The sequence below is a fragment of the Cavia porcellus genome, unplaced genomic scaffold, assembly GCF_034190915.1.
Source record: "Cavia porcellus strain 051 isolate PalLab524CR breed Dunkin Hartley unplaced genomic scaffold, mCavPor4.1 scaffold_25, whole genome shotgun sequence".
NCBI lineage: Eukaryota > Metazoa > Chordata > Mammalia > Rodentia > Caviidae > Cavia > Cavia porcellus.
Window position 1 is genome coordinate 39,620,486 of NW_026947508.1, and position 18,990 is coordinate 39,639,475.

The 18,990-nt window shown below is 36.6% G+C and overlaps 1 protein-coding gene across 7 annotated transcripts in view; it reads left to right on the plus strand.

Annotated features, from left to right (window-relative positions):
• The window catches only part of Mast2 (microtubule associated serine/threonine kinase 2), a 332,530-nt gene that overhangs the window by 177,218 nt on the left and 136,322 nt on the right, over nucleotides 1–18,990 (plus strand). The window lies entirely within an intron of this gene.

Consider the following 18,990-nt stretch of genomic DNA (forward strand, 5'->3'; position numbering starts at 1 on the left):
TATAGCTGATCAGTAGTATCTGAAGTGCTTGTTAAAAACCAGTGTGTTGGAGAATAAAACCATAAATTGGGGCCGATGATATAACTCGGTGGTAGAGTGTATACTTAACACATACGAGGTCCTAAGTTTGATCTCTAGTTGCCCCCTACCTCCAATCAAGACAAAAAACAACAACAGAATATGGGCTTAACTGAATTAGAATTCTCCATGTTGGGGTTCAAAGACATATATTTTATATACTTACATCACAGTCAAAGCCAGCATGATTTATCAAAGACAAATTTGGAAAATACTAAGGAAATAGAGCTTTGATAAAACAGTGGTTTTGAGACTTCCTGAAGGAAACATGAGATATAATAGGGAGGTGGACACAATGGTATTCGTATTTAATTATTATGTTTTCTTTGTGTTTACATCATGTGTGGTATTCAAATCTATCAAATACATAGTACAGTGGGCTCCCATAGCTCATGCGGGTCACATTCCTAGAGCAACGTAAATTGTGAAAAATTGTGATTTTCAGATATGGTCAGAACAATATAAGGCTGGTTTTTGGGCTGGGGATTTAGCTCAGCGGCATAAGCACCTGCCTTGCAAGCAGGCAGTCATGAGTTCGATCCCCAGTACCCGTAAAAATGAAAAAGACCAATAATAATAATAATGCTGGTTTTTATAGTTTAAACCCTAAGTATGCTGTTTCCTGAAGTTATGTAATTTATTTTTAAAATTGCTCTTCCTCCCTTTTATTTAGCATTGGGTGATTTTTCCTTCTCTTCTCTTTTTCTTTCTTCTTCTTCTTTTTTTTTTTTTTTTTTTTTTTTTTTTGTTTTTTGAGACACTGTCTTGCTATGTAGTTCAGGCTGCTCCTGAACTCACTTATGTAGTTCAGGCTGGCCTTGAACTCACAGCGATTCTTGTGCTTTAACCTTTTTAGTGCTGGGATTATAGGCGTGTCACCATGCTCAGCTATGTAATTTAATTTAATAAAATATTGTATTAATAAAGCTTTAGAATGTGTATGGTATTTAGACAGCATCTTAGGGCTTTAGGAAGAGCAAAACTGAGAATATTGTAGATAGCTACAGGTGCTCAGCAACCTGTTATAATGTGGAAATGTTTGTGCATCTGTAGAGGTGGATTACAGGGCAGCACCCAATCAGCAGCAAGGAGAACTAAATAATGTTTTTGGATTAGCTGGTTGCAAACCTCCCACCAATAAACAATTGCAGAGGATATTTGCAGTTTCTGTGAAATTGTGGGGATTTCCATCAACAACTAGTAGTTAGGTTCTGAGGTAAAATTCATGAATTATCTGAGGCCATGAACACTGAACTGCAATTTTTTGAGGGTATACTGTAATTCTTTATTGTCATTTTATAGTTTTCTATAAAAACATTCTAATGATTAAACTGTTCTCTGAGATTTTTGTAGAGCCCTTTTGAATGGCTTATGGAGATTCATGGTCCTTTTATGTAGAAACTCCAGTTACGAGTCAGAAAAGAGCTCAGGTTTGGTCTCAGCTTTATCACTTTATGAACTTTATTAAACTGAATAAATCATTTCATTTCCTTAAACCTTAGTTACCTTATCTATGAAGTGAAAATCATGATGCCTGCTTTTTCTCCTCCTCCTTTCCTTCTTCCTTCTCCTCTTTCTCTACCCTCCTCTTTTTAATTTTTTTTATTTTTGGTTGTATTAGGGTTGAAACCCAGGGGCACTCTCACTGAGATACCTCCCTAGTCCTTTTTATTTTGAGACAAGGAAGGGCCCACTAAATTGTTTAGGCTGGTCTTGAGGTTACAATCCAGCTGCCTTAGCTTCCTGAGCAGGTAGAATTACCAGGCATGTACCACTGCTCCTGGTTTTCCTTCTTATTAAGCTATCAGAATTATGTGAAAGTGCTTCATTAGTTATAGTTTTATTCTAAGATGTACTATTTTTAGAATTCTCATATAAATATATTAGATTAAACTTGGTTTAAATTCTATTATTTTGGGGCCATATTTCTTTGTTTTCTTGAACTGATAATGTTCCTTCTGCCTCATCTCCCAAGGGCTAGGATTACAGGCATGTGCCCCCATACTCAGCTCTTTTAATTTAGTTTAGTTTTTTTTTTTTTTTTGGTACCAGGGATTGAACTCACAACTGCATGCTTGCAACGTAGGCGCTCATGCCACTGAACTAAATCCCCAGCCCCAAACTTAAGACACTTTTTTTTTGGTACTGGGGATCAAACTCACGTTAATTTAGTTTTAATAGTGGATTTTATTTCTAGCTTCACAAGTGTCCTGAATCTTCTATAAGCTGGGCAAGGCAAGAGCACTGTTAGAATTCTTACTGGAGTAGTATCTTGAATAGCTATGTATAACTGAGATAGAATAGCTTTTTAGGTGCTTATTCATAAAATATGTGTACTTTGTTACTGTCTTACTGTCATTTTTTTGCTTTTGGTTCCCTCCATTTATAAACTTTCTGAATTACTTTTCTTAGGATTAAGTGAAATGAGGTAAAGCTTGAAGCATTTAGCTTCTTCCAGGAATGTGTACTTCCAGTGAATGGAATTTCTGGAAAGAAGAAGAAATTGCCTCATTCTTATTTTTATTTGGAACTGAATGAATTTTTTTTTATCATGTTAGCTTTATACTAGAGAATTTTTTGGTTATTTTTGTGCTAACATTAGACCTACTTTAACTGTATTACAGTGTTTCATTAAGAAGAACTAAAAGGCTGGATGTGGTGGTACATGCCTGTAATCCCAGAATTTGAGAGGTTGATGCAGGCGGATTGCTGTAAACTCTAGGCTAGCTTGGGCTATTGTCTTAGTTACTCTCCTCGTTGCTGAGGCAAGATGCCCAATACCCACAAGTTAAAAGAGAAAAAGTTTATTTAGCTCGCAGTTGTAGCAGTTTCAGTTCGTAATCTGATAGCTCCACAGCAGAGTGGCTCATGGCAGAAGGCAACAGTTTATGGTGGCAAAAGACAGCAAAAGCAACTATGAAGGGGTGAAGATACAAGCCTTTTTCTTCCCTTTTATTTTATTTAGACTGCTGAGATTAGGGTGATACCAGTTCAGTCAGTGGACTGATCAAGCAATCACCTACCCTTAATCCTAGTATTGAACATGAATCAGTCTCAAACTCTAGATTCAGTTACATCTGAAAAAGCCCCATCTAAAAATGGATGACATTTTGGGGGGACATCTAGACACAAACGAAGAAGAAGAACCAGAACTATGCTTTACTGATAATTCATTTGGTAACATAACTCACATTTAAACAATTGATCATTTAGTGAATACCCACTGATACTTTCTACTTGCCAGGAGCTATAGTGTTTAAGTTCTGATATTGAGAGGTTCACTGACATACATTCTTTTCTTTTGAGGAGTTTATAGTTAAGAAAGCCAGAAGTTCTTCAGTTCTTTAATATGAACAATATCTTTATATCTAGTCCTGGGACTATAGAATACATTTTGTTCCAGGAGGCAGAGAGGAAACATAAATACTACCTTAATGTGTTTTATGTTGTTATAATAGAATATCTGAGGCTGAGTGATTTATAAAGAATGGAAGTATGATTTGGTTCATGTTTCTGGAGGCTAAAAACTACAAGAACATGATGCTAGCATCTGCTCAGCTTTTGGTGAGGGCTTTGTGCTACTTTAACTCATGACTAAAAGAAGTAGGGTAAAGAGATATATGCAGAAGAAGCGAAGTCTACCTTCCCACATCAGGTAACTACAATCTAGTTCTATGAGAAAGGCATTCATCTCTCTTAACTACTTGATAGTTTCTTCAAGGTCTCACCACCTCTCAAATACTGTTACCTTAGAAATAAAATTTCAAAATGAGTTTTTAGGTGGGAAAAGCCATATTCAAACCATTGCAAACACAAATGTGGACCTTTCCCCTAACAAGTTCTGTGTGGCTTTAACTACAAATTATTGCTGGACTTGTATTGCCTATATAAAATGAAGGAGTTGAGGAATAGAGATGTAGTTCAACAGTAGAGCTCTTGCCTAACGTACTCAAAAAAAAAAAAAAAAAGAAAGCTACTGGTCTCTTAATTTCCATAACTGGTCATCTTCCATAAAACTAGTCTTTGTAGAAAATGTATAACAGGAAGTAAAAAATTCATGGTAAAGAAGCCAGAAAGGTAAGAACATGAAACATATATATTAGTCAGCTTTTCTGTTGATGGGACAAAATGCCTGACTTTGGTCACATTAGGGAAGAGAAGTATTAAATTTTCAATATAAGGAACAAGAATATTCATGCCTACCATGATGAAGGTTTCATTAGGAGAAGTTAATTATGAAAGTTCTTTTGGCCTGGATCATTTCTTTTAGACTTAGCTTCCTGAAATTAAATTATTCTCACTTTTAGAAAGCTATTCTATATTTAGGCTCATTTTAATGCATCAAAACATCAGAGTATCAGATGTTGCGAAGTTGATAGTGTTGGTTAGAGTATACATATCTAGGGAAAAATAATTTTAAGTTCTAAAATTACTTCTATTTGTTTATCCAAGACTAGAGGAGTATTATAATTTGTTTGTTCAAATCTAGAGTGGTTTTGAATGGCTTTCTTTGACCAGTTCTGGGGAGGGGCCTCTGAGAGGCAGATCCTTTTAGGCAGGATTGTTCTTTTGTTTATGATTTCAGCATCAATGTCTAAGCTTTGCCTTTGGGAATTCCTTATAAACAGTGTCCTTGTCACTGTTACCCAGAAACCCCTGCTTTTCTGGTATCCTACCTCAGCCTTGCAGAATGCTGGGATCACTACCAGAACCATTTTGTTGTTAGAAAATGGTCATGGTTGTCAGTGAGCTGTAAATGTGTGGACACAAAAAGCTAAAATCCTTTAGAGCTCATTCTTGTTACTAGTATGTTGAGAGCAGCTATTATAATCTCACTTTATATCCAAACTTCACAACTGTTTTCTTTAATCTATGTATATTTTAGAGACATCAACTTTAGTATTTATCATGGTCTTTTTCAAAAACTAATCTCTTGTCAGGCATGATGGTACATGCCTATAATCTGAGCATTTGGGAGGCTGAGGCAGGAGGGTCACTGTAAATTTAAGACCACCCTGGGCTATATAAGCAAGTTCAAGGCCAGCCTGGACTACACAGTGAGAAAAAAACAAAACAAAACAAAACAAAACAAAACAAAACAAACCTAGCCTCTCTTTTATTCTCCAGCTCACTAACTCGTGCCACTTTTTCAGAATAAATAACTTAGTAGGTCCTGTTGCTTTAGTCTCTTTCCTAGTTGCCAGTCTTTTCTATCATACCTCTCAAATATCTTTTAATTTTTTTCTGTCTCTTTTTGCTATCTCTATAGTCCAAGCCATTATAATTCCTTATCTCTCCTATTGCCATTTACACATGATCTTGTTTTGCTCTTCGCTCCCCCAATATCATACCCAGATTTTTGACTTTTTTTGTTATCTGGCATTGATTACTCCCCTGGCTATCCATCCATCACACAACTGTCAGCAAAAGCTTTTTAAAATGAATATTTTGCCATGGTGAAGCACTCCTGTAATTGCAGCACTCAAGAGGTGTAGGCTAGCCTGGGCTACACATTGAGTTCAAGATCACCCTGAACAAAGTAGTGAGACCCTGTCTGGAAAAAAAAAAAAAAAAAGTCAAAATTTGATTACTACATATTTATCTAAGTTCCTTCAGTAAAGTTTTTCTTTTGTTTTTTGAAGTAGGGTCTTGCTCTGTTGTCTAAGCTAAGTGGCCTTAAATTCCTCAAGGAATTCTCTTGCTTACTTTAGCCTCCTGAGTGCCAGGATGATAGACTATACCACTGTGCCCAGCTCCTTCAACAGACATTTTATTTCTCTTAGGATCACACCAGATTCTACAGTTTGACTTACAATTTTATCTACTTTTTTGGCACAGAATGTTTCCTGTATCTGGAATGTTTCTTTCTTTTGTCTGTACCCAGCAAAGTTTCAAGTCTCAGCTTATGTTTTACTTCTTGTGACAGGCTCTCTTGAGCTTGCCGTGCCTTGCAGTTCCCAGACTAATTTGCATTTCCCCAAGATGTACTTTTATCCAATCTTGTACTTTTTCTTCACCTCTTATAGCAAAAATAAATGAATTATTTGTCCATATTTTTCCATTGCATGGTACATTAGTCTGCTCAGTTTGCCATAACACATATTATAGACAGATGTCTTAACAAAATTATTTTCTCTCAATTACAGGGGGTACAAGTCTCAAATCAAGCTGTCAGGCTTTGATAAGGGCTCTCTCTCTTGCTTGTAGACAACCTATTAATATGTGCCTTTTTTTGGTGTGAATGCTGAGTGGTAGAGGAATGGATCTCTTTCCTTGAAAGGATATTAATCGTGTAGGATTAGAGCCCTGCTATTTTGACTTCATTTAGCTGTAATTATAGTACTTCCTAGAGACTTAATATCCAAATACAGTCACGGATATTATGTCTTCAAAATAGAAATTTTAGTGAGACACTTCAGCTTACTGCAAATGATAAGCTCCATAAGGTCAAGAGCCTCATACACAATAAGCAATATAGAACCCTACTATACATAAAGGTTAATACATACTAGGCAACATTTGGGCCTGTTCCTAACATTGTGTTATCTTGGAAATGAATATTAATAGAGGTGTAAATGTTTAACCATTGGGCCAGGAATATAACTCAGTAGCACAGCACCTGCCTGGCAAGCACAAAGTTGTGAATTCAATTCCCAGCACCTCCCCCTTAAAAAGCTAAAAAAATTTTTAAGTATTTTATTGTATTTATTTATTTTTTTTGACACTGGAAATTGAACTCAGGACCTCATGCTTGCTAGGCAAGTGCTGTGCCACTGAGCTATATCCCTGGGAAATATTTTAAATAAAGCTAAAAAACTATAAAATAAAATGTTTCCTATGCTTTTACTTTAAGAAATTTAGTGTCATATTAACAAATTTTTAAAATATGCATAAATCTGTTGACTTTTAAAAATAGCTGGAAATGGTGGAATCCATTTTTTTTTTTTTTTTTTTTTTTTGTAGCGGGGATTGAATTTACCTTGCATTTGCCACAGCACTTATGCCACTGAGCTAACCTCCTGGCCCTACTTTTTAATTAATTAATTAATTAATTAATTTTGGGAGGATCTTTACGACAAGGTTTCAATTCACTGTATAGTTTAGGCTGTCCTTGGACTCACTTTGTAGCCCTGGCTGGTCTTGAACTTGCAATGATCTTCCTGCCTCATCTTCCTGCCTCAGCTTCCTAAATGCGGGGATTACAGGAATGTGCCACCTCACTCATGTTTTTAATCTCAGCACTTGGGAGGCCGAGGGAGGAGGATCACCACAAGTTTGAGACCAGCCTAGGCTACATAGTGAGTTTAAGGCCAATCTGAATTATAGCAAGACCCTGTCTCCCAAAAACAAAAACAAAAACAAAAACAAAAATCCCAAAGAGACATGCATTAAATATTTAACTTACTACTAAGGGTACTGGGCATATGGTGAGAGCCAGATTAAAAGAGAACTTGAAAGAAGCACATTTTATATGGAATAAAGGAATGTTGAAATAAATGTATAAATAGTCACAAACTAGAGTTTCCCATGGAGAGAAGAGAAGTCAGACTTCTATACAGAATTTGTTGGTGTGTATATAGACAAGGGTTATTTCACATAGTTATCAGTTTTTTATTACTTACAGATTTGTAAAACAGCTAAAAAGCAGTGTAATACTAGAATCAACCTAGAAGAATATCCTATAAACCAGCCATCCCCAACTTTGTACCAGGCATCTGTTTCATAGAAGACATTTTTGTTTTGTATTGTTTTGTTTTGTTGGTTTTTTTGAGGCAGGGTCTCGCTCTGCAGTTCAGGGTGGGCTTGAATTCGCTGTAGCTCAGGGTGGACTGAAAATCATAGTGATCCTCCTGCCTCAGCCTCCAGAATGCTGGGATCACAGGCATGTGCCACCATGCACATTGGAAGACAGTTTTTCCACCAACTATGTGGGTGGAATGGTTTGGAGATGATTTAGGTGTATTACATTTATTGTGCACTTTGTTCCTATTATTATTATACTGTAATACATAATGCAATAATTATCCACATCACCACAGTGTAGAATCAGCGAGTGCCCAGAGCTGGTTTTCCTGCAACTAAATGATCCTATTTTGGGGTGATAGGAGACAGTGATACCTGAAATATATTGCTTATGTCCAGTCTACTTTACAATCTTGTTTTGATTGCTGTCATTGTAGAAAATCCTGCTTTACAAAAACAGGATGTTGGAAATAGAAGCAGGCTTTCCAGTGTTTTTTGTGGCAATCTCAGGATATTCTACCTGGACTTTTAATCTAGAACATATGGAAATTTGAAGTTACCTCAAAATTTTTTTAAAGTTGCCATCATTTGCAATCTTAAGCAGTTGATACTCTTCTAGCACGAAAAAAGTCAGTTTACCTGACTTACAAATTGGTCACAGATTCATTCTTTCCCAATTTGGAGATCCTGTGGATAGAAGGTAATGCTCAAACTCTTTTGAAGCAGGCATAGATGATTGTGCATTTTCTGGGAGAAAGATCTCAGTCTCTTTCAAAATACCTACTATGTTTGAAACATGTCAGAAATCCCAGTATTCACTCTTTGGCTCCATAATTTTAGTGTAGTTTTGCATACACTCTTTACAAAGAAGTTCTCTAGTGATATCTTTTTATTGCTCATTTTGGCTAGGATTTATCAAAACTGACAGGGACAAGTGTACAGTGCAGGAGCAAAAACATGGATAAAAGTGGTAAAGAAAATAATGGGTTGGGGTTGGGAATATAGCTCAGTGACACAGCACCTGCCTGGCAAGTGCAAGTTCCTGAGTATGTTTCCTGGTACCAAAAAAACAAAAACAAAAACAAAAAAACATTAAAAAAATGGATTCGCCACATGTACACTAAAATAAGTGTTGGATTCTTACTTTAAGAAACAGTTGGTCTATTATGTTCCCTTTGTAGTCAAACCTCTCTGCTAATAAAAATCTGTATTTACAGCTGCTCCTTAGCACTAGCATCACTGCCTCAGTTCTATCTCAGATCATCAGGCAGTGATTCTCACAAGGAGTATACAACCTAGACCCTTTGCATGCTCAGTTCACTATAGGGTTTTTACTGCCATGGGAATCTAATGCTGTTCTGATCAAAAGAGAGCTCAAGTGGTAATTCAAGGTGTGGGGAATCTAAATACAGGTGAAGCCTTGCTCTCTTGCTTGCCTGCTGCTTACCTCCTGCTCTGTTGCTCTAGTTCCCTATAGGCCACAGACCAGTTTCTAGCATGCCATAGACCTATATACTTGGTTAAAGATCTCTGCTCTAAACCTTATTGCTCTCCTTTTCTCCCTGCTACTCCAAATTTTCTCATGGTGCCCACCTTTTGATCTTAACTAAGTTTGGCCTGATTATCTATATAGTGTAGTAAGAATTAATTTACTGTAAATTTTTAAATTTCTTTGTCATAAATTAAAAAGAACTTCAGATTAGAGCTTTGGTTTTGAGGGGAGGTTTTATTTGATTGTTGTTCTTTGCTTGCTTTTTGTTTTTTTGAGACTAGGTCTTGTTATGTAGTCCAGGCTTATCCTCAACTCACCATCTAGCAAAGGCTGGCCTCAAACATTCAGCCATCCTCCTGCCTCAGCCTACTGAGTTCTAGGATTACAGGTGTGCACCACCAACCCTGACTCAGATTAGACTTTCAAAAATCTCTGTTACTTGCATTTTGAAACTAAGAAGCAAAATGTCATCTTAGAAATAGTTGTTCAAGTTACAGAAGTAAAGCATACAGAGTGGACATTCAAACAGTGAGGCAGCAAACAGTTCTGCTCAATGATCCAACAAAACGTAATAATATGGTAATCTACCTTACACACTTAAACATACATGGAGTTATATCTTTTAGAGTACTTTCTTTCCCTCTCTTTTTTACAATAGCAATTACACATTTTGGGTTTTATTACTCATACAGTTTTATTACTTTTTACACTAGAGACACAATGCAATATTTATAAATATGATATTTATTTCACTTATTAGGATAGTCTCAAGTTGCCTCCATTTACTTATGAAGGCCTCAAGATCATCCTTTTTATAGCTGAGTAATATTCCATTGTATAAAAATATCACATCTTTTATGGATAACTGCATGTATGTTTAAATGTATAGGATTGAGAACCATGTTACTAAGTTTTTGTTGGACAGTTGATTAGAACTTTTTGCAGTCTCTCTGTTTGAATTCCCACTTTACATGTTCCATTTTTGTACCTTGAACAACTATTTGTAAAACGACAACATCAACTAGTGATTTCTTACTGTTTTTTTCCTCTGAATGTATGTACTATTTCTACCTATTTTCTGTTTTGTTTAATCTTTCTTTAAATAAAAAAATACCACATCTTTTTCATCCACTCTGCAGTTGATGGGCATCTTGGTTGTTTCCAAGATTTAGCTATTACAAATTGTATGAACATGGGTGCACATGTATCACTGTGATATGACCTTTTGAGATTTTCTGGGAAAATATCCAGGAGGGGAATAGCTGGATTGAATGGTACTTCCAATCCTAGTCTTCTGAGAAATCTCCAAAGTGATTTCCATAGTGGCTGCACCAGTCTACACTTCCACCATCAATGGAGCAGTGTTCCTTTTTCTCCGAAGCCTTGCCAACATTTGTTATCAATTGTCTTCTAGATGGCAGCTATTCTTTCTGGAATAAGGTGAAATCTCAATGCTGTTTTAATTTGTATTTTTCAAATGACCAGTGATGGTGAACATTTCTTCATGTATTTATTTGCCATTCATATATTTTCATCTGTGAACTGTGTGTTCATCTCAGATGTCCATTTTTGGAGAGGGTCTTTGAATTTGGGGGCTTGATATTTTTCAGTTCTTTGTATATTCTTTTTTTTTTTTTTTTTTTGTCTTTTTCCTTTTTATCGGTACCGGGGATCGAACTCACGACTGCCTGCTTGCAAGGCAGGCGCTTATGCCGCTGAGCTAAATCCCCAGCCCCTCTTTACATATTCTTGATATAAGTCCTTTGTCTGAGAGGTTGCTGGCTATAATTCTTTCCCATTCTGTGGGTTTTCTTTTCACTCTTTTGGTGATTTCTTTTGAAGTGCAGAAACTTTTCAATAATATGAGATCTCAGTGGTTGACTTTTTTTTATTTAAAGAGAAAAAAAAAAAGAAAGGACATGAAAAAACAAAGCAGTAAAAGGGTACAAGTAATAGAGAATTTCAAGAAAAAAAAATATACAGTATGAAATCACCAGTTAATAGGTTACATATTATCTTCCCAGAAACAGTTGTCCAGATTACAAAATTAAAGCATATAAAGTGGACATTCATACAGTGACACTGTAGACGGTTCCGTTCAATGATCTAACAAAAGCTCAGTAATATGGTTTTCCATCCTACACACATACCTGCGGTTATATCCCTTAGTCCGCCTTCCTTTCCTCTCTTTTTTACAATAACAATTAGACTTTTTGGGTTTTATTACTCCCACGGTTCTTATTACTTTTTTTGAAGAGAATAAGACCAAACGTGACTAAGCAAAACAGAGTCAGTTAGAACAGAAGGGTGGGCAATAGCACATGATGCAAAAATAGAATACCAGGTGATCAAAAGTGGTTACCATTGTGCCTCTTACTATTTTTAAATTGAGTTGCCTATATCATCATGTATAATAGAATTGATCAAAACAGTACAGAACAAGACCAATAAAATCTACACTGGACACCTTACTATTGATTTTTTTTTTGTCTTTTTCCTTTTTATTGGTACCGGGGATCGAACTCACGACCGCCTGCTTGCACGGCAGGCACTTATGCCGCTGAGCTAAATTCCCAGCCCCTACTGTTGATTTTTTTGAAGTGTTTCTCGTGCAGTTTGCATTTTGTTTGTGAATTCTCTGCCTACCCCTATGTCTTCAAGACTTTTACCTATCTTGTCTTCCAGTAGATGTAGTGTTTCTGTTTTAATATTTAGATCTTTGATCCATTTAGACTTTAGTTTTGTGGATGGTGATATGTGTGGGTCTAGTTTCAGTCTTCAGCATGTGGAAAGCCAATTTTTCCAACATCAGTGAACATGTTTAGCCCCTTTGTCAAATATCAGGTGGCTTAGTGTCTTTGTAGTTGTGTTTGCATCTTCCAATCTGTTCCATTGATTCTGAGGTCTGTTTCTTTGGCTGATTTTTATCACTGTGGCTTTGTACTGTAGTTTAAAGTCAGGAATTGAGATGCCTCCTGCCTTGCCTTTGTTGCCCAGAATTGCCTTTGCTATTCTTCTGTTTCTAAATGAATTTTAGGAATGTTTTCCCTAGATCTGTGAGGTATGTCAATGGTATTTTGATTGGGATTGTGTTAAATCTGTATAACAGTTTTGGGAGTATGGCCATTTTCACAATGTTGGCTCTAGCCAAGAGCAAGGAATATCCTTCCATTTTCTAATATCCTGTTCAATTTCCTTTTTTAGCATAGCACAATTTTCAGCATATAGGTCTTTTACATTCTTGGTTAGGTTGATTCCTAAGTATTTTATGTTTTTAGATGCTATTATGAAAGGCATATTTCCATAATTTCTCTCTCTCTGAGTTTTTTGTTTATGTACAGGAAGGCTATTGATTTTTGAACGTTGACTTTGTATCCAGCTACACTGCTGAATTTCGTTTATTATCTCTAGTAATTTTTAAAGGAGTTTTTTGGGTCTTCTCTATAGAGTATCATGTCATCTGGAAATCCTTCCTTTCCTATCTTTATTCCTATTATTTCTCTCTCTTATCTGATTGCCCTGGCTAGTATTTCCAGAACTATATTGAATAGGAGTGGTGATGGTGGGCATCCTTGTCTTGTTCCTGATTTTAAAGTGAAAGCTTTCAGTTTTTGTCCATTTAGTATAATGTTGGCTGTTGGTTTGTCATAGATGGCCTTTATGAGATTGAGGTAGACACCATGTATTCTGAGTTTCTGTAGGGTGTTTATCTTGAACATGTGTTGGACTTCATCAGAAGCTTTTTCTGCATTTATTGAGATGACCATGTGGTTTTTGTTTTTGGCTCTGTTGATGTGATGTATTACATTTATTGATTTGCATATGTTAAACCATCCCTGCATTCCTGGAATGAATCCCACCTTGGTCGTGATGTACAATCTTCTTGATGATTTGCTGCATTCTGTTTGCCAGTATTTTACTGAGAATCTTTGCATCAGTGTTTAAAACTGGCATATTAGTTCTCCTTTTTGGTTGGGTCTTTCTCTGGTTTTGGTATGAGAGTAGTACTTGCCTCCAGGAATGATTTAATTTAATTGAATTTTCAATTAAATTTCAATTAAATTTCAATTTAATTGAAAAGTTTGAGTATTGGTATCAAATCTTCTCTAAATTTCTTGTAGAATTCAGCCATGAATTTATCAGGACTTGGGGTTTTCTTTGTTGGTAAGTTTTTAATTACGTTTTCAATTTCAGTAGTTGATATTGGGTTATTTTAAATTGCTATATCTTCTTGGTTGAGCTTTGGTAGTTCATATGTTTTTAGAAATCTGTCCATTTCCTCTGTGTTTTCCACTCTATGTGAGTAGAGATTTTCAAAGTAGGTATTTACAATCTTTTGAATTTCCATGGGATCTGTAATAATTTACCCCTTTTAGTCCTTATTGCATGAATTTGGGTTTTATCTTTCTTTTTCTTGATAAGGTTGGCTTGAAGTTTGTCAGTTTTGTTTGTACTCTCAAAAAAACAGCTTTTTGATTTATTAATTCTTTGTATTTTTTTAGTTTCTATTGCATTGATTTCTGCTCTAATCTTTACAATTTACTCTTGTCTATGAGCTTTTCTAAAAGCTTGAGATGAAGCATTAGGCTGTTTATTTATGCTCGTTCTGTTTTCTTGATATGACAATTTATTGCTATATATTTCCCTGTTAAGACTGCTTTTGTTGCATCCCACAGATTACAGTATGTTGTTTCCCTATTTTCATTGAGTTGTAGATATTGCTTTATTTCTTCTTTAATTTTATGTGTAGCCCACTGGTTGTTCAGAAGGTTGTTATTTAATTTGCATGTATTTATCCAGGTTTTGCAATTTCTTTTGCCATTAATTTCCGATTTCAATGCCCTATGGCCAGATTACGCATGGGATAATTTCAATACGCTTGCATTTACTTAATAATGTTTTATCGGATAATATATGGTCTATTTTGGAGAATGTCCCATGTGTAGCTGAGAAGAATGTGTATTCTGATGTGGTTGGGTAGAACACTCTTTAAACATCTGCTAAGTCCTATTGCTCACAGGTATGATTCAGTTCTGTTATTTCGTGCATACTTTTTATCTGATTGATCTATCTCTTTGTGACAATGGGGTATTAAGGTCCTCTGTTATAACTGTGTTCTTGTGTATTTGGTTTTTCATGTCCATTAGTATTTGTCTTATATAGTTGGGTGCTCCTGTATTTGGTTCATATTTATAAGTGTTAGTTCTTCCTCTTGAATTTTTCCACTAACGAGTATGTAGTGACCTTTTTTATCACTTTTAATCATTTTAAGTTTGAAGTTCAAATTGTCTGCAAATAAAATGGTTACCCCTGCATGAAATACTGTTTTCTATCCTTTGACTTTTAATCTATAAGTTTCATTTTGGGTCAGATGTGTTTCTTGTATACAGCATATTGTGGGATCCTGTTTCTTGACCCATTCTGTCAACCTATTTTTTTGATAGGTGAGTTGATGCCATTTACATTTATTGAAATAACTGATATGTACTGGCTCGATTTTGCCATGCTATGTTCCAGTTGTTTGTTTTCAGCTTTTCCCTTTTGTTTAATCTCTTGTCCTATCTGATGGTTTCTTTCTGTTGTTGTTCTGGGGATTGTGGTCATTTTTATCTCTATCTACTATGTCTTTGTACACTTTCTAGGGTTGGTTTGGTGGTCATGAATTTCTTGAGCTGTTCTTTGTCATGAAAGTATCTTAAAGTATCCATTAAATTTGAAAGACAGTTTTTCTGGGTACATCATTCTGGGTTTAAAGTTGTTTTCTTTTAGGAGTTGAAATATCTCACTCCAAGCTTGTCTTGTCTTGAGGATTTGTGCTGAAAAGTCTGTCGTGATTCTGGGGGCTGGGGATTTAGCTCAGCGGCATAAGTGCCTGCGTTGCAAGCAGGCAGTCGTGAGTTCAATCCTTGGTACCAGTAAAAAGGAAAAAGACAAAAAAAAAAAAAAAAAAAAAAAAGTCTGTCATGGTTCTAATGGGTTTTCCTGATAGGTGAGTTGTGGTTTTTCTCTAACAGCTTTTAGTATTCTGTTTTTATGTTGCATGTCTGGGATCTTAATCATTATATGTCTGGGTGTGGGTTTATGTTGTTTGTGATTGCTTGGTGTTCTATATGCCTCACTTACCTGCATGTCGGATTTTTTCCCCATGTTTGGGAAATTGTCTGCTATTACTTCTGTGAATATTTTGGTTATGTCATTTGCATTGACTCCTGCATCTTCACTGATGTCTATTAATCTTATATTGTTTCTCTTGGCATCATCTTGAAGCTGCTGGATTTAGTACTTTGTTATTTTTAAAAGTCCTATCCTTTCATGATCAGTAATTGCAATCCTGTCCTCAAGGTCTGAAATTGTATCCTTATCTTCATTTAAACAGTTTTGCTAGCCTTCAATAAAATTTTTGTTTCTTGGATATCTCTTTGAGTTTGTTTCTGCTTGTTTTCTATATTGTTCAATCAAGGTTTTAATCAGTTTCCCATGCTCCTATACTTTTTTAAAAAAATCTATTTCTTCTCTATCTGCACCGAGCAACTCCTTTACTAAGGTTGTTATTTCTGTCTTTACATGAGAGATTACTTCTAATTTGATTTCCTCTATAGCCTCATGGAGTTGTTTTTTTATTTCACTTGCTATCTTTTCAGAGATTTCCGGTGTGTTACTTTTGAAGTTCTCAATGTCTCCTATACTTGCTCTTGGTGGACTAGATGTTTGAGATTGCATTTTGCTTTTTCGTTTTGCCATTTTCCCCTTTTGCGTTAATATTTGGTCCATCAGTCCCACTAGTGTCAACTGTTGGTAGTGTATATCTTGAGGTCCTACAGTGAGGTTGATGTTTTCCAATTGCTCGGTCCCACAATGAAGACATGGGCTAATCACGTGAATTCCCCTTGCAGCGCCTGTTGGGTGAGTCCTATGTTCTTCCAAGGCTTACAAGCCTAGGAGTACTGATGGAAATCAGCCCCGTGCACGCCACTGGCTGGAATTCTCAGGTCCCATGAGGTTGTCTGTGGAGCCGGCAGGAGTCACAGGAGGAAATAGTTCCTGCTGTTATTATGTCTTCAGGTTGTTCAGAGTCACCAGATCTCTGTGTTCATAGTATTTGTCTTGGCTGAGACCCTACTATGTCTCTGGGTGTCCCACAGGCCCCCTTAACTTTCTCCAGGTTGGGGGAGGCCTTATTGGTACTCTCCTCAACCTACCTGATATTCTCTGTATGGAAGACGGACTCTCCCACTCATTTGCCAAGCTCACCCATGGTCTATCTGGAGGGGGCTTCTCTGTTGCTCCTATTTACCCATTGAAGGTGGCAAACTCTAATCCTATTTTAGGGGCAAACTCATCTCATCGATGGAAGCCTGCTGAGTTCTTTTTACTGAGTCTCCCCTTGATACTGCATGGTTAATCTACTGAAGTCCAACCTTCTGGGCAGAGGTGTGGGAGCTGAAGATCAACAACAATACTAGGTCCAGGAAGTGGGGGTGTCCTGATGCAGCAGTGGGACCGTGGGGGCCCACGTCATGGTTTGGAGTTCCTAGGTCCTGAGGTGGGTGGCCAGGACTGTGGGACACAGGAGGGGCCTGATTCTGGCCCAGCCCCGTGCACGCCACTGGCTGGAATTCTCAGGTCCCATGAGGTTGTCTGTGGAGCCGGCAGGAGTCACAGGAGGAACCCGGGTCTAGCCTAGCCCTGTGCATCTTTTTCAAATGTAACATTGCGGGTAACTCCTCTGTTACCTGGTAAAAATAATGGATTCTTGTTAAACCTACTTAAATAGCTATATTACCTTGAAAAGTAAGGTGACTCAGTAAGACTCTCAATTCTAGTTTGAAAGAAGATCACTGAGAATCAGATGTAATTTATCAGAGTTTCATTTTGCTATAGCAGACTCTACCAACTTGTCAAGAATCACAGACAGCTTAAGAAGGAAGAGAATAGACCTCTTTACATATGGAGAAAACAGAATAGAATTTCAAACAGATAACTACAGTCATCCCTCAGTTTATTCAATACTGTATATTTTCATTTCACTGGCTCTTAGTTTAGCAGTTTGCTTCTTGACAAAAAGAGTTTTGAAAGTTCTGACTCAGCCCACTGGAATGATCTGGAGGTTGTCCAGTTGTCTAAGCAATGCCATCAGAAGCCTATACCCTAGAACCTATTTTTTGGCATGTCATTAATTCTCAATACCTGTGTTGTCCTTTTCACTGGAGCCCTGAGACAGTCCTTTGTTGAAGATATGAAATTTGGTTTCTGCTTGATTCTAGAGCCTTCAGACAAACATTAAACAATCTCTTTCTAAATGACAGATTTAAAATAACTGGCTAACTTATTACTGATAATCTTCAATGTGCAAGTTCTGGTAAAAGTTTATAATATGAGTAATGCAACATCCGGGTATGGTGGCACACACCTGTAATCCCAGCATTCAAGAAGGCAGGAGAGTCGCCACAAATTTGAGGCTAACTTGGACTACATAGTGAGTTTAAGGCCAGCCTGAGCTACGTAACAAGAGCCTGACTCAACTTCCTTCCCCCAAAAAGTAATGCAACTAAAAAGGCATGTGAAATAAGAGTAAAGCCAATCCAAAAATGTTTGCTCCATTGACCGGGAAGTGATGTTCCTTACATTTTCTAAGTCAGGACCCTCTAAAGGCAGGTACCAGGCCAGTTTTCCCAGAAAGGTTTTATTAAGTGTTAATAAGAGTAGTTGTTTTTGAAGAGAGGACTGAGGATATAGCTCAGTGGCATAGTGCCTGCCTGGCAAACACAATGTCCTGAGTTCTATTCCCAGTACAAAAAAAAAAAAAAAAGAATGCTAGATCTAATTTATAAAATATGGGTGAACATAATTTCTACAGCAGAAAAAAATTTGATTTGTAACATACAATAATGTGTAACATGATATACACACCAAGAATACACCAAGCATATAATAGGGATATTAAAAGATTTATTGTATCTGACACGTTCTAGACATTTTTATTTTTATAAAATTCTACTGACCAAGAAGAATTTAGATTCCAAATTTATTTATTTATCTTTGTTTTTTTGAGTCAAAGTCTCACTGTGCAGTTCCAGCTGTCTTTGAACTCACTATTGTAGCCCAAGTTGGCCTTGAACTCATGGTAGTCCTCTTGCCTCAGCCTCTCTAAGTGGTGAGGTTACAGGAGTGTGCCTCCACGCCTGGTTTAGATTGCAATTTTTTTTTCAAGATTCCAGTTTTAAAAGATCATTATCAACTAAATATTTCAGATAACTAATTAATGCAAATGTCACCAAACTGTTGTTTTGTACACCCTGGCACAGCCTTTCACGTGATGGGATGTCACTCCTGTGACTATAATATATAAGATTTTGTTCAGCTGGTAGACTCACTATTGAGACTGTGCTGGTTTGGTTAAATAAACAATCTTATTAGGAAAGCTCAGGTGAAAAGAAACTTAAGATAGTTTTTAAGAGCTGTGAGTTCTAACTGGTAGCCAGCAAGAAGCTAGTATCCCAAAACTTACAATCCGCTACCTGCATGAATTCCACCAACTACCTAAATAAGCTCAGAAGTGAATTTTGAACAAAGTTGTATGTGCTGATTAAAAAATGTATATGCTGCATATTAGGGATGAAATATTCTAAATGTTAAGTCCATTGGATCTATAATGCAGTTTAAATGATTTTTTTTGG